Consider the following 13,494-nt stretch of genomic DNA (forward strand, 5'->3'; position numbering starts at 1 on the left):
GGTTTTAAATCTGTGTCTGTGTGGAGGGAAAAAAACCTGCAACAGAACATCCCATGCAGTTTGGGCCCTGTTCTTTAACATGCAGGATTCATACAGAATTCAGTGGGGTTCATAGTTAGGAAGCCAGAAGTCTGGCTCATTTGAGTCACAATACAGTGTGCAGGTAGTGGATTCTGGAATGGTTCTAGCATGTAGTCTGCTCTCTGGGCCCCTCCATATGTCCTTATAATTGTGCATTCGTGATTATTTGTGCTTATGATGGTATTGGGACGTTATAAGCAATTCTGCTTTCAACACTACAGTACTTGTACATGCAAAGGTTTGGGGGTAGATATACTGCTTCATTTTCAATCCCGGCATGCCCCATAATGTCTGGATGAAATCTAGTTATTTTCTACAGTGCAAATATACCGGGGTTTGGGGATTTTTTGAGTCCCACTTTTGGTGCACCATAGTGCAAGAATGCCCCAGATGGTCAGCAATGCTGCAACGTTAGAGAAACATGGCAGAAAAATGATGTGTGGATGGTCCAGTATAAACCCACTACTAGTGCATGATTATTGCACCAGTGGCATGTTGAAGAATCCACCCACATGAAAAAGCACCAGTGTGGAGGGCCCTACCGTGGATCACCCCACCAAAAATGGAATTGCCCTGTGGGTGGAAGCTCCTTTGATACAATTTTGTATCAGGCTTCAAATGACTTAAGAGACAAGTAAGAGGTTATCAGCACCCTGCAGGATGGTATTATCTCCATCAGGCTCTGCTACATTAGACAATTAATAAAGATGATTGCATCTCAGAGGCTAAATTTGGTATATTACTGCACTGTGCTTGACTTCTACTACCCTCATGACAAATGAGTCAGAGGTACAGCCATGGGGTTTTGAGGAATAACTCTTTATGCTAATTAATGGTATCAGTATACACAGGTTGAGGCTGATATAATCAGTGCAACAGATAATGCAGGTATAAAACACAATTAACTATTTGCATATACATGACGACAGATTTAGCAGCAGAGCAAATCTTTGGCAGTAACACCCCACCCCACCAACAAAGCTTCCCTACAAGAACAGGTACAACAAAACTGAGTGTTACATACCTTATGGTTGAAATATATGAGCTGTGATTTGGGAGGTTGCCAAATTAATTCAATTTTCTCATTCAGAATCTGTATTTTTCTGACATGAGCTTGGTACCAGGGAATGTGGTTTGTAATAATTTGAATCTAAAACTCGAAGCAAACCCATTCAGTTGCTACAGAAATGAAATGGGGGGAAAGTATACAAAATGTATACAAGAAATGCCTGCACAAAAAAGAAAAGGAAATATTCACTGCAGTCCCTGAAATCTGACTGCATTTGCCACAATCTATAGTTTTATGGTTTCTATCCATACTGAGCTCTTACCTGGAAGAACTGCCCCATCAATGTTAATGAAGGCAGCAAAACAGCCGTCAGGTTCCTGTCTATGTATGAATCTGATTCTCCATCTGAAGAAATGTTAAGCCTACGTGCAGACCATATGTGAAGCTCTTCATAATGGCAAATGGCGACATGGAATTTTGTCATTATTTGGCCACCAGTTGGTAAATATAACCTTGTCAGGAGGCCCCACATGTGTTCATGGTGACAGTTACTTGATTTATGACTTTGAGTCAGGTATGTGATTCAGGACTCAACCCATGCCTTTTTTTAATACTCTCAGAAAATTCAGTGAAAGAGGAAGGTTGAAAGATGTATTAGTGCTGTCCCAACGCATAGAGTTCCCTAAGCTTAGGCCAACACTTGGGGGGACGGGACTTGCTGCATCATTCAGTTCTTATCTGCCTATCTGGTGCCAGGGTCATTCCTGGGAGAGGGAAGAGGAGCATATTCTGAGCAGAACCATTGAGGCATGTGTTATTGTGCCGTTGCTAAGCTGCAACTATTAATGCTACATTTCCTTGGGTCTTTTTTAGTTAAGTCAGTCAGTCAACACCTGCACGATTCAGCAACAGTGATCACCTATGGAACATCTCGGTGCCCTACTGGTGCAAGACAGCTGAACAAAGCATTCAGCATGCATGCCGCAACACCTGAGCACAAGAATGTGATTTAAAGGTAACGTGGGATTTTAATGCAGAGCTTTCCTAGGTTTAAGTCTCGACCTTAATGGTATAACTTGCATTGACATTTTTTCATTTTGTTTTGACATCATAATTGAGTCTAATCTCCACAGACTTGCATTGTGCTCTCACTTCAGATTGTAATCTTGCAGTGCAGTTTCACCCTAAGAGCATTGTAGTGCTGCTTTCTCCAAAGTGTGCGTGGAAATAATTTTACCATTGTAATATCACCTCATACTGGCTTCATAACAAGGTCTCTGAAGAGCTGCGCTAAAATAATTTGGCCACTATAATGACCTCACAATGTCATGAACCAATTGCCATTACAAACTCTAAATGAGCTTGAGAAGGAACTTCTGTGCTGGCTCATTAGCAACTGCATTCTGCTATGCCGAGCCTCTAATTTAAGCCTTCCTTACTCCATTACTGGATGACCACAGCTCCAAATTAGGGTAGCGTGGTTCAGCACCGCATTTTTATTAAGCACTTGTAGAGCGACATAGGCTTTGCTTATTTTTGTCATTATAAATGGCCTGGAGAGAATAATGCTCGATGTCTAACTTTACTTGAACAATATTATGAGAAATTAATGGGAATGCCCACACCTGAATGTTGCTAGACTTATCTGATCCAGCATCAAAATACATTCGGCTCCAGCTTCAGGCTTAGACTGTGATGAGGTGTAGCAGACACCTAGACCCCAGTTGACATTCCTGCATGCTTTCAAAATATTCCACTGGCTGCTTAGGCTGAAATCCTAGACCTACTTACCTGGGAGTAAGCCCCATTCAACTCAGCGAGTTTGCCTCTGAGAACACATGTGTAGGTTACACCATAACTCCATCTTCCTGTTTGAGGATTGGAAGCTGGGCTTTGGACAATGACCAGTTCGATAATAATGTTTAAGATACCTTATCCACATAAAGAGATCCTCTTCATCCAACCAGGAAGTAAAATTAACACCACTGCATTGAACATTTTATTGCACTGAGTGATTATTAAGTAGAAAGGCTGAATGTGTCTTCCTGGTGTGACCTGCTTTTCTAGGAATTATGGGGCTGTGGTAAACCATGATGCCAGTGTATTGGAACATTCACAAGAACTGTGCAGCATTAGGGCGTGTCATTTAAGGACGGAAAATTTTATTTTGTGAATTTGCTCAATGAGGGGGTCTAAAAATATGTAATTGCACATGAGGAATCCAAATCTGCAATTATTTTTATGATTGGTTGATGTTTAGCTTGGTAAATTGAGATTTGTTTGAAATACACTAAAAAAAAGCCAAAAACTCGCATTTTGAAGCAAAGTTAAAGTTTTTAATCATTTTATACAAGCAAAATATAAAGAAATTTTATTTCCAGCTGTAACAACATATCATCACTTTATCTTATAACGTCCTATTATAGTTAAAAAAAAAGAATAACATTAATTGGAATTAATAACAAGTTTCATCAAGTCCTGTATTGATTCATTTCTTGACAAAAGCAGACGACCTGCTTCTTGGCCTCTCTGCAGCCTCCATGACTTGTTTCACACATCTTTCAATCCCTTGACCATGACAAGGCCACTGAGGAACTTGCATAGGCTTGTCAACAAATTCCTTTATTTCTGTCAAGGTCATTTTGCATGTTAATGGAGGTTCATAAACTCCATCAAACCAGTCTATCAACTCCAATAAGTTTGAAGCAGAGGTGTTTATAGAAGGTGTCTTCCTTGGACGTACTGAAAGGTCTCCAAATATATCATCATTGCCACCTCTCAAATCGATGATCTTTTGAATTCCAGCTCTCCTTTCTTCCTTATTATTTGAGCACAGCAGTGTCTGAATTAACATTTCACTAAATGCATACCACGCTGAACGCTTAACAGTCAGCAAAACAGCAGCCTTGTTTTGCAGTCTAAGCTGTTGCAATTGAAACAACAAATGACATGGGCCTTCTATCCACAAATGTTTTACTTTTATATTGAACCAACACGGATAGTACACACCAACAATGTATTCTACAATCAGCCTTAAATTATTGAGGTTTTTGCCTTTTAGGCCATGTTTGGAAACTCACAAGCGACAAAGTCTGTTTGCTGTTGTAAGCCACCTTACAATGAATTTGAATTTCAAATTCATTAGACAATGAATTTGAATTTCTTCAAATTCATTGTCTAATGATGACATCAATTTCTCCTGTGCTCTCTTTACTTTATTGTGGTCAACAACAAGTTTCGTATTCTCTTCAGTGATCAAGCCAATATCAATAAATGCAGCGGTGGTAATTGCAGCTGTGGCACGAAGACCAACACCGTATCTGATGCTCTGCATAGCAACATTAGGAATATCTAATGTATTGTACTGTTTCTCTCCATTAGAAGTTGAAGGAGCTGCTAAATCATAATTTGATTCACTTCCATCTTCTGTATCAGATTCTTTTTCATTTCCAACCCCCGAGGAACTTTCTTCATGTGATGGAAGTGAAGAAGTCTGCAAACATTCCTTTTTCTATTCAGCATCAGCAAGTCTTGTTCTCTCAACTTCTCCTCGCTTTTGCTTCTTTATCAGTCTGTTACGTTCTGGAAAATCTGGCAAACCAATTTGGTGTGGTCCAATAGAACCAATATTGTTTCTCTGGCCTTTAATGAAAGCAAGTTCTTTCACTGGGATCTTCTTGTCTTTAGAGCATGTGCAATTAATGTGAGCTTCTTTTGTGCAATCGGTAGCACAGCCAAATTCAGAGCACATAATGATTTCACATTTGCAATTGAGAATGTCATAGAGCTTGTCAAGTTTTAAAGCAAAGGCTTCTTTAATATCTAACTTGCCCCTTCCAAGAGATATGTTTTCTGCTTGCTCTCAACTTTCTTGAATCTTTGCTAATACTGTAACTCTTGAATTCACAACAGGGAAAACAAAAGAACAGTTTGCTCGTTCCCATTTTTCAAGTACTTTAGGCTATAAGTCTTTTGCAACACTGGCAGCTGGATAGTTTCTCATATCCTCACTTACTTTGTTCTCTCAGCAACAGTCCATATCTTAACATGTCTCTTCCACTTCCAATAAGGTTGCTCATATGTGTGAATGTTCCCTGCCTTGTTCTCTTCTTTGTAGTCATAGTGAAGCAGTTATCACTGGTTGTACAAAGCAAAAAAGAAATCGCATACCATTGTATAATATTAGAATCATAGAATCCTAGAGTTGGAAGAGACCACAAGGGCCATCCAGTCCAACCCTCTGCCAAGCAGGAAACACCATCAAAGCATTCCTGACAGATGGCTGTCAAGCCTCCGCTTAAAGACCTCCAAAGAAGGAGACTCCACCACACTCCTTGGCAGCAAATTGCACTGTCGAACAGCTCTTACTGTCTGGAAGTTCTTCCTAATATTTAGGTGGAATCTTCTTTCTTGTAGTTTGAATCCATTGCCCCGTGTCCGCTTCTCTGGAGCAGCAGAAAACAACCTTTCTCCCTCCTCTATATGACATCCTTTGATATATTTGAACATGGCTGTCATATCACCCCTTAACCTTCTCTTCTCCAGGCTAAACATACCCAGTATTAATAATACAGATAACTACATATCAATAATTAATAATATTAATATTAATAATACAGATAACTACAATACATATATAACAGAACTACAATATCTTGTAATCAATTTTAGGCACTTATCAACATCTGTTTTCATGAAAATTTGGGAATAACATATACGTTTAAATGACAGAAAAATTTAAAAAAAATAAAAAGTAGGAACTTTTCACATAGATATTTACCAAGCAAGACCTAAATATTTACAAGTAACCAAAATATATTTCAAATTACCTAATCATACCACAACTTTTTAACACCCCTCAAATCAGGATTTTTAAAGATGAAAAATTCAACACGCCCTAGTGCAGCATACCAAAAATATCATGCCACAACTGCTGCTTTAATTTTGTAACATGTTAAAAAAAGAGGGTTGTTTGAGTCTGCTCCAATCCAAGTCTTTACAGAACATCTGAGAAACATATTATTCATTTATAGGTTTTAAAAATCCATTTTATCCTCTTGTACTTGTCCCCCTTCTTTCTCCTTCACTAGTCTGTTTCCCCCCTCTAGTGATGTTCTTTTGATGACATGAGAAGTCACATGGGGGGCTTCTTTAATGAGTTGGGTGCTACTCCTGAGAAAGCGTTCATTATTTTAATTGAAGCCTTCATCGCTGGCTGACTTCCAAGTGGCCTACCAGATGTCTCTCTCTTCACAATGGTCGAAACAGATTACAATGTTCTTGTTCATTTTTCCTTTCCTGACAGCCTAGTTTCAAAAAGGTGCCAGACTTTAAGGCAACATGTTCAAAAGCTGGAGGGATGTGTCTATTCAGAACAGTATGCCAAGGATGATGAAGGGACATATCAGGAAAGCTCAGATATTTGCACTTGCAAAGGTAAGCTGGGATTGCCAATCAATGGCCATTTATGTGGGTAGTGTTCCATTGCTAGGAACTTAATTTGTGACTTACAGGCCCATTTTGGGCAATTGTTCAGGGCTTTACAAACCACAGTTTATGAAGCTGGGAAGATGCATTGGAGCTGAGCCTTCCTCCCTGTGCCCTCCTTTCTAACCCCAATGTGCTGCTTCAGAACTTCATTTATGGCTTGTATTAAGCCACTGTTGCCTGTTATGTCTGAAGAGGGGGACTCTGGCACCAAGTCAAGGCACCAAGATAATACGCCAAGGTATGTTCCTCCTGGCTTAATAACCAACATGAAGCCTGAATTCCTAGCTTGGGTGTTCATTGCCCACAGTGAAGTGATAGTGAGAATCTGGTTACCTTCCCTCTGAACAGCCAAGGGGAGTCAGGAACAGTATTTGCATCACGGGACACAGCAGAAGATGGGAGGCAGCTAGATAATCAGAAGCGAGGGGTGGTGGCTGAGAACCTCTGGCTTCCTACTTCCAAGAAGTATGAATTGGCCATACCTGCTGTAAGGACGTTTAGTGGTTGCTCATGAGTAAAGCGCCAGACGCAGAACTTCTAAAAAATAAGTTCTTTATTGTGCACAGCTATGTACAGTGGAGCAAAAGATCAAACGTCCATCTCATCCCTCTGCAGAGTCCAGGAATGACCACTTCCTGTTCTTTGTCCAGCAAAAGAGGCGTGGGATTCTGAACCACCGCCTCCCCCTTCCACGTCCTTCCTGTCTACCCTTTCGGAGCATGGGAACCTGACCCCGTTCCCCACTTTCCCCTCAGTGTTGAGGCTCCGCGATCCTCTCAGAGCCCCTGCATCGCCTTCCTGCCTCTGACTCCCCCTCCCCACTGGAGGAATGGTCGCTTCCGGTGCTTGAGGGGGAGGACGAACTGGTAATCAGCTTCTGGGGTTCTCTATACTGCAGACGCTCCCGCGACCCTACCAGCCGCGGGGAGGGGGGTTTCCTGACACCTGCCTATCTCTTATTGACAGGTGAAACTCGAAAAATTAGAATATCGTGGAAAGTTTCATTTCTTTCAGTAATTCAACTTAAAGGGTGAAACTAATATATGAGATAGACTCATGACATGCAAAGTGAGATATGACAAGCCTTTATTGTTATAATTGTGATGATTATGGCTTACAGCTGATGAGAACCCCAAATTAACAATTTCAACTTTGGGGTTTTCATCAGCTGTATGCCATAATCATCACAATTATAACAAACAAAGGCTTGACATATCTTGCTTTGCATGTCATGAGTCTATCTCAGATATTAAACTGCAGTAGCTAATGAAAACACTTGCTTACATAAATGGACTTTTCCACAATATTCTAATTTTTCAAGTTTCACCTGGAGATATATTGCTTGCCCTCCAATCAACAGCATCTGGCATCAAGAAGTACTGGAGAGGGAACGGGAGTTTTCACGTCTATTCCTTGAGCTGTAAAGAATTGCCGTGCATTGCTTCAGGGAATTATGAGTGGGGGTCCCCACCCCTTTATGGTTGTGTTTTGGCTGACCCTGGGGGTGCACAGTGCTGTCCTAGGTGAGGGACAGTTGGGAAGGGGTTGGAGTCTGACCACTTTTCAGGTGGGAGCTAGGAATTGGTACCTGATTAACTAAGGTGAGAGTATGAATGTGACTGAGTATTTGGGTGAATAATGTGAGGTTTTTATTTGGGCTGGTAGAGTCCTAGATTACATTGGTTTTAGCCTCATAATGTTGGAAGCAGAGAAATGGTAGTCTTTGTCTTCTGCCACATCTGGCTGCTGCTGAGGCTCTTATAGAGCTGTTGGCGAAATTCGTTATTGGTCTTAGTTGGTGGAATGGAAACCTCAGGAGTTAGTGGGAATGTCCCAAGCTAAGTTCTAGAGGCAAGCAGCCTAGGGCTTGGTGATAAACTGTAATGGGCTATCTACTCACTGGGCTACTCAACTGAGTGGATACTCAGCAGTTAAAGGATAAAAATGTTCATCTTCACTCGTAAAGCTGCCAACACAAATCAGCATGACCAGCAATGTGCTAATATGGTTGCTATTTTAATTTGATGTGGAAATATACAATATCCGTGTCACTTCAACAAATAGTGTATGTGGCTATGATCAGATCCATGCGCACACAATTTATCAGACTAGGATGTGTGAGACCAGGATTCAAATCCCCACTTGGCCATGAAGCTCACTACGTGACCTTGGGCCAGGGTTGTTGTGGGGATCAAATGAGGAGGGTGAGAGCCATGTATGTCACATTGACCTCTCTGGAGAAAAGATGAGCTATAAAGACAACAAATAAATAAAAACAACCCAAGATCTATGCAGACATACTCTACATTTTTATGATAACCTCTCACTTATTTCTCAAGCCATAGTACTTACTCTTTCCCACATGTTTACATTTTTCTTGTTGTTTTGTTATATTGCTTTTATGTACTACCTGCAAAGTATAAAACCTAATAAATACAATAAAATAAAAAATAAAAACCCAAGATAATTGAAAGAAATGGAAATTTGAATGGAAGGGGCACCAAAGATATTCCTTACTCAGGCCACCATTTAATCTAAGGCCAGCCTTATCAGTGGCCAGAGGAGGGAAGGGAGTGGATGACACTTTGCACATTAGGTATGCATCTGAGATGTTTTGTGTCTGTGCCCAAACATGTAAAATGTGAGTGTGGCAGTGAATGTGTCATACAGAGGCATGTGTCAGGGAGCTGTGATTGGCTGTAGCCCCCTGTTGCATACACAAACTCAGTCTCAGGCATGCCCAAGTGTGAAATGGTTGTGTTTCTTTCTGGAAGAGGTACAAAGGGCAAAACACAAGTGTAGGGCATAGCAGGTTTAGGGTCACCCTAAAGTGAAGCACTGTGCTGTGGTTGGCTCAGGGGACACTTTTGAGGTGCCAAATTCTTGCTATATATTTTTGCCGTGAAGTATATATGCATGTGTGTGCATGCACAAGCACAACTTTGGTTTTGCATCTCATGGGCCAGCATGTCCCGGAATAAGAAGGATCTTTTCCTGCCACAGGAGCATGAATGCACTTCCAAGGAGATGCTTCTGCTGGTCATGGATAACTCAGAGAATTAAGCTATGATTCCATGCATGGGGCATAGTATGAAACTCAGCCTTTTCAGCAAAAGAAAGCCCTAGTGCCATTTAAGACAAAAGAGCAAGTTTATTGTATTAAGCAAGGGTCTTTCACAGGAGGAGGTGGCCCCTAATTGTGTGAATAGTTGTGCGGGTATAAAGACCCTTGTACTGATGATTTATCTGAAAGTTCTGGGCATATTAACTTTTGCTAAGAGCAGAGACTAAAACTTTATGGGGAATGCTACATACACTCCAAAGACCAACAAGAGAATTTAAGTTAGATGTGATTAGTATGAAGAAAGTTACATTTATTATACTCTTATGTATAATTGATCATATGAAAGGCCTTTTGTAACTATAAAAGAGACAGCACATTAAATTGTTTTACCCCGAGGATTATACAAATTTGTGGATATCGGATTGAAACACCAGCCTATTGGTTTCATTGCTATGGTAAATCATTAAGATGTTCTATTTTAATCATAAATCTTGGTATCTATTTATTGTGAATCAAATAGCTCCTCCCAGCCTTTGCTTTGCTTCATCTGTCAGAGGCAGCCCAAGTACAATCTGGTAACAACAGCATTAATTTCTATTAATAGAGAGTGTCTGTGTTCCTATAATATGCATGGCACATAATTTTATATTATCCTAAACATGGAGAATTATAGCTGAGAGGCCCATCATTTATCACAGAAGAGGGTATTGGGTTTTGGAGATGAGGGGAAGCATCCAGGGTTGATAAGGAGATTCATGGCTTGCGGTCGTACATCCAGGAATGATTTACTCATTGCTGTTGTACTGAAGAAGTGTAGATTGGGGATACTGTCAAGCTGATAAAAAATCGGGAGGGTATGTTTGTGCTATCCCCCCCCCCAAATTCTCTTCCTTGTTCACTGGCAATTTGGTCAACTGGAACTGAAAAGACCTTTTCAGTTCTGCAAGTTAGAAAATAAAAGCAGGCGAAGGAAACACACTTTGCAAATATGAAGAGTTCAAGTTAGAATCCTCAACTTAACCATAGTGAATCATATGAAGGAGCAAACACGTTCAGGAATTCAACATAGCACAGAACACTATCTGCTTTTGTGGTTCAACCTGAATACCACACCTTTACAACTAACTGGTGTTGAGTCGCTATGTGGACATCAGCCACCACTTTCCTCCTTTTGTCGTTGTTGTTGTTGTTTAGAATGGATTGCACTAAATAGATGCAGTCCTTTGCAAATGACAGCTGCGGGCAATCTTTCACAATGGTATTGCAGCTAAGAGGCTGCATAACGGTTTGTTAAGCTCTGTAAGGAGGAAAATACCGTTCCCAAGATTCTTTGGGGGAAGTAATGTGCGTTAAATGTGCACTGAATATTGCTTTCAATGCCTGGTGTGGATCTGATCTGAGATTCGTTTTAGATATGCACATAGGGCGTTTTAAATACATACGCCTAAAAAACAAAATGTGAGCGTGACAAATGCCAGAATCATAGAGTGTATCATGGAGATGCACTGTTGGAGTTGAGATTGGAGGAAGCCCCCCGTTACACACTAAAAGGATACCAAAGTTTGCTGTTTGTTATTGTGTGAAGTGACCGTGATATTCACATTTTTTCGTCAGTGGCTTCCATATTATTCACTCCGTTCAGTTATTGTTGCTTTAACTGCCTTCCTCCAAGGAACTGAGGCTAGCATACGTGGTCACCTCCCATATTATCTGCCCCACAACCCTGCAAGGTAGGTCAGGCTAAGAAGTTATGACTGGCTCAAGGCTAGTGAACTATGTGGCTAGGTGGGTCACTTGCAGTGCTAGGGCAATGCTCCGTGCCCCATACTGCCCTACACTTGCACCCTTTCATAGTCACTTCCTCCATCTCCTTCACCTAGAATGTCAGCTGCTTCAGCTGCTGCATGTAAGTCCTTATTTGTCCAGCTCCTGGGAGAGTTTGGGAGGTGGGGGGAATCGTTCTTAGAGAAGCAAAGAGCTTGTTGCCATAGGAGCAAACTCCATAGGGCACATAGACTTCTGTATTGCATTAGTTGTTAGGGATGATAGTGTGTTGGTATATTGCCTCTCACTCGGTAAAAACATATCCTGGGAAAGGCCAGGCAGGAGTTTTTTCTTCCTTTAGCACATGATTCCATGCATGAAAAAGTTTCATTGTGCACATTAGAGTCTGTGCACCTAGAGCAGGGGAGATATATTTTTTTTTAATTGATGGCAGCTGGTGTGGTTACAGAGAGCTGGGCTGGGATGATCTCAATTCAAATCAAGCCATGGTCTTTCAGCATAACTACCTAGCAGGCCGTTGTGAAGAAAATAAAATAAGACTAATAATATAAGGAGACAGACCCAGGTACGCCACCTGACGCTCACAGGAGGAGTGGTAGGGTACAAATAGGTTTGCCAACAACAGCTTGATCTGCAGAAATGAAGCTTTTCATAGCAAGGAAATACGTACAGTCATCTGCTAATATCTGCATGTTACACTGCAGTGAAAAAGCGCAGGAGTCAGGCCTGTGGAATAGCAGGTACAAATGTAACACGGTATAATAATAAATACATATAACTAGTCTGGCTGTATATTTGAAAAGGAGGGCTGTGAAAAAACTGACAGGGTCAGAGAAGCTTTCTGTGGGATTTTGGGTGGATAGAGTGGGGTGGGGAGGGGGAACTGATGGACGTGATAGTAGTGATTCCATCGGTGGTGGAGGAATAAAAATTGCCAACCTTATTACAATCTCTCCAGCCGCAAGCACACGCTCTTACAAGAGCCCCACACATGCTGTTTTAGGGCAGCTTGACATGAAGAGGTGGCTGCTGCCGGCTTTTGTTAAGAACTGTCCCCTTTGCAGGGCTGAGGGTTCCCCACCCCCCGCAAAAAAAAAGGCCGGATGAAAATGCCAGGAATTCTCTGCAGTCAAACTTGTGTATTTCAACCGGCCCTGCCGATGTTAGTGACAGAATACTGCTGTTTCTCTTAAAGGCGGAAAAATACAGCGCCACCAGCCCTCAAAGGATCTCTGTCACGTGCTTACTTTATTGCTCTACCTTTGTGCACAGTAAGTTGCCACTTAGCTTCAGTTGCTGTTCTTGACTGACATTGTTATTTGTCTTGTACATTTCAGAACTGCTTTGTAGTTAGCCTGGGAAATTGAGAGTACATATGTGGTTAAAAATGGGCAAGGGAGGGGGGGACGGGAGCAGTGAAAGAGGTGAAGAAAACGCCGCTATGTTCCCATTAGTGCCTCTGCCATGCTCTCCATTTTCCTATTGTCTCCTTCCAGAGCTTTTCTGCTTAGACCGAGACTTCTGTGATTGGAGTATTAAGTTTAAAAACCAGCAAGAAAGAAGAATGTTTCTTGAAATGCTCTAATGGCCAAAGGGGTGGGGGAGAAGCCTACCAATGTAATTTTTTAAATTTATAGTCCATCATATGCTAAACACTTGGGGCAGGTAACAAATGGATGGAGAAAGCATAAATAAAAACAGGATTAATAACCAAGCACTAAAATGCATTAAGCCCCACCAACTTTCAGAGGTTGCCTTGTTTGGAGTTGCAAAGAATTTTTTTACCAGGTTATACTGATTAGTGATTGTGCAGTAATTTTGCTTCCTCTGCATGTGGGTTCCCTTACTCCGATAATCTTGAGATAACTGCTTTTGCTGTTATGCAGGGATCCTCTCCTTCCTGCTACAGCACACTGGGATCTGAGTTGCTCTGTGGTCTGCTGAGGTGTACGATATAGGTTTGGGCTGTATATGTTGGTCCTTTCCAGTTCTGCTGTTCTAACCAATCAGTTGTGTGTCGTTTTAGAAGAAGAAGCTAGGATCAGCAACGTGAATAGTGAAGTGG

General features: G+C 41.3%; 1 long non-coding RNA gene across 1 annotated transcript; it reads left to right on the top strand.

The window, feature by feature from the left end:
• Window positions 1–1,976: 1,976 nt before the first annotated feature.
• LOC117049928 lies at window positions 1,977–12,815 on the top strand. Its single transcript, XR_004427033.1, has 3 exons — window positions 1,977–2,105; window positions 6,396–6,526; window positions 12,625–12,815. It is a non-coding gene; the product is annotated as an uncharacterized LOC117049928 (long non-coding RNA).
• The last annotated feature ends 679 nt before the right edge of the window (window positions 12,816–13,494 follow it).

This window comes from Lacerta agilis, chromosome 7, assembly GCF_009819535.1.
Source record: "Lacerta agilis isolate rLacAgi1 chromosome 7, rLacAgi1.pri, whole genome shotgun sequence".
NCBI lineage: Eukaryota > Metazoa > Chordata > Lepidosauria > Squamata > Lacertidae > Lacerta > Lacerta agilis.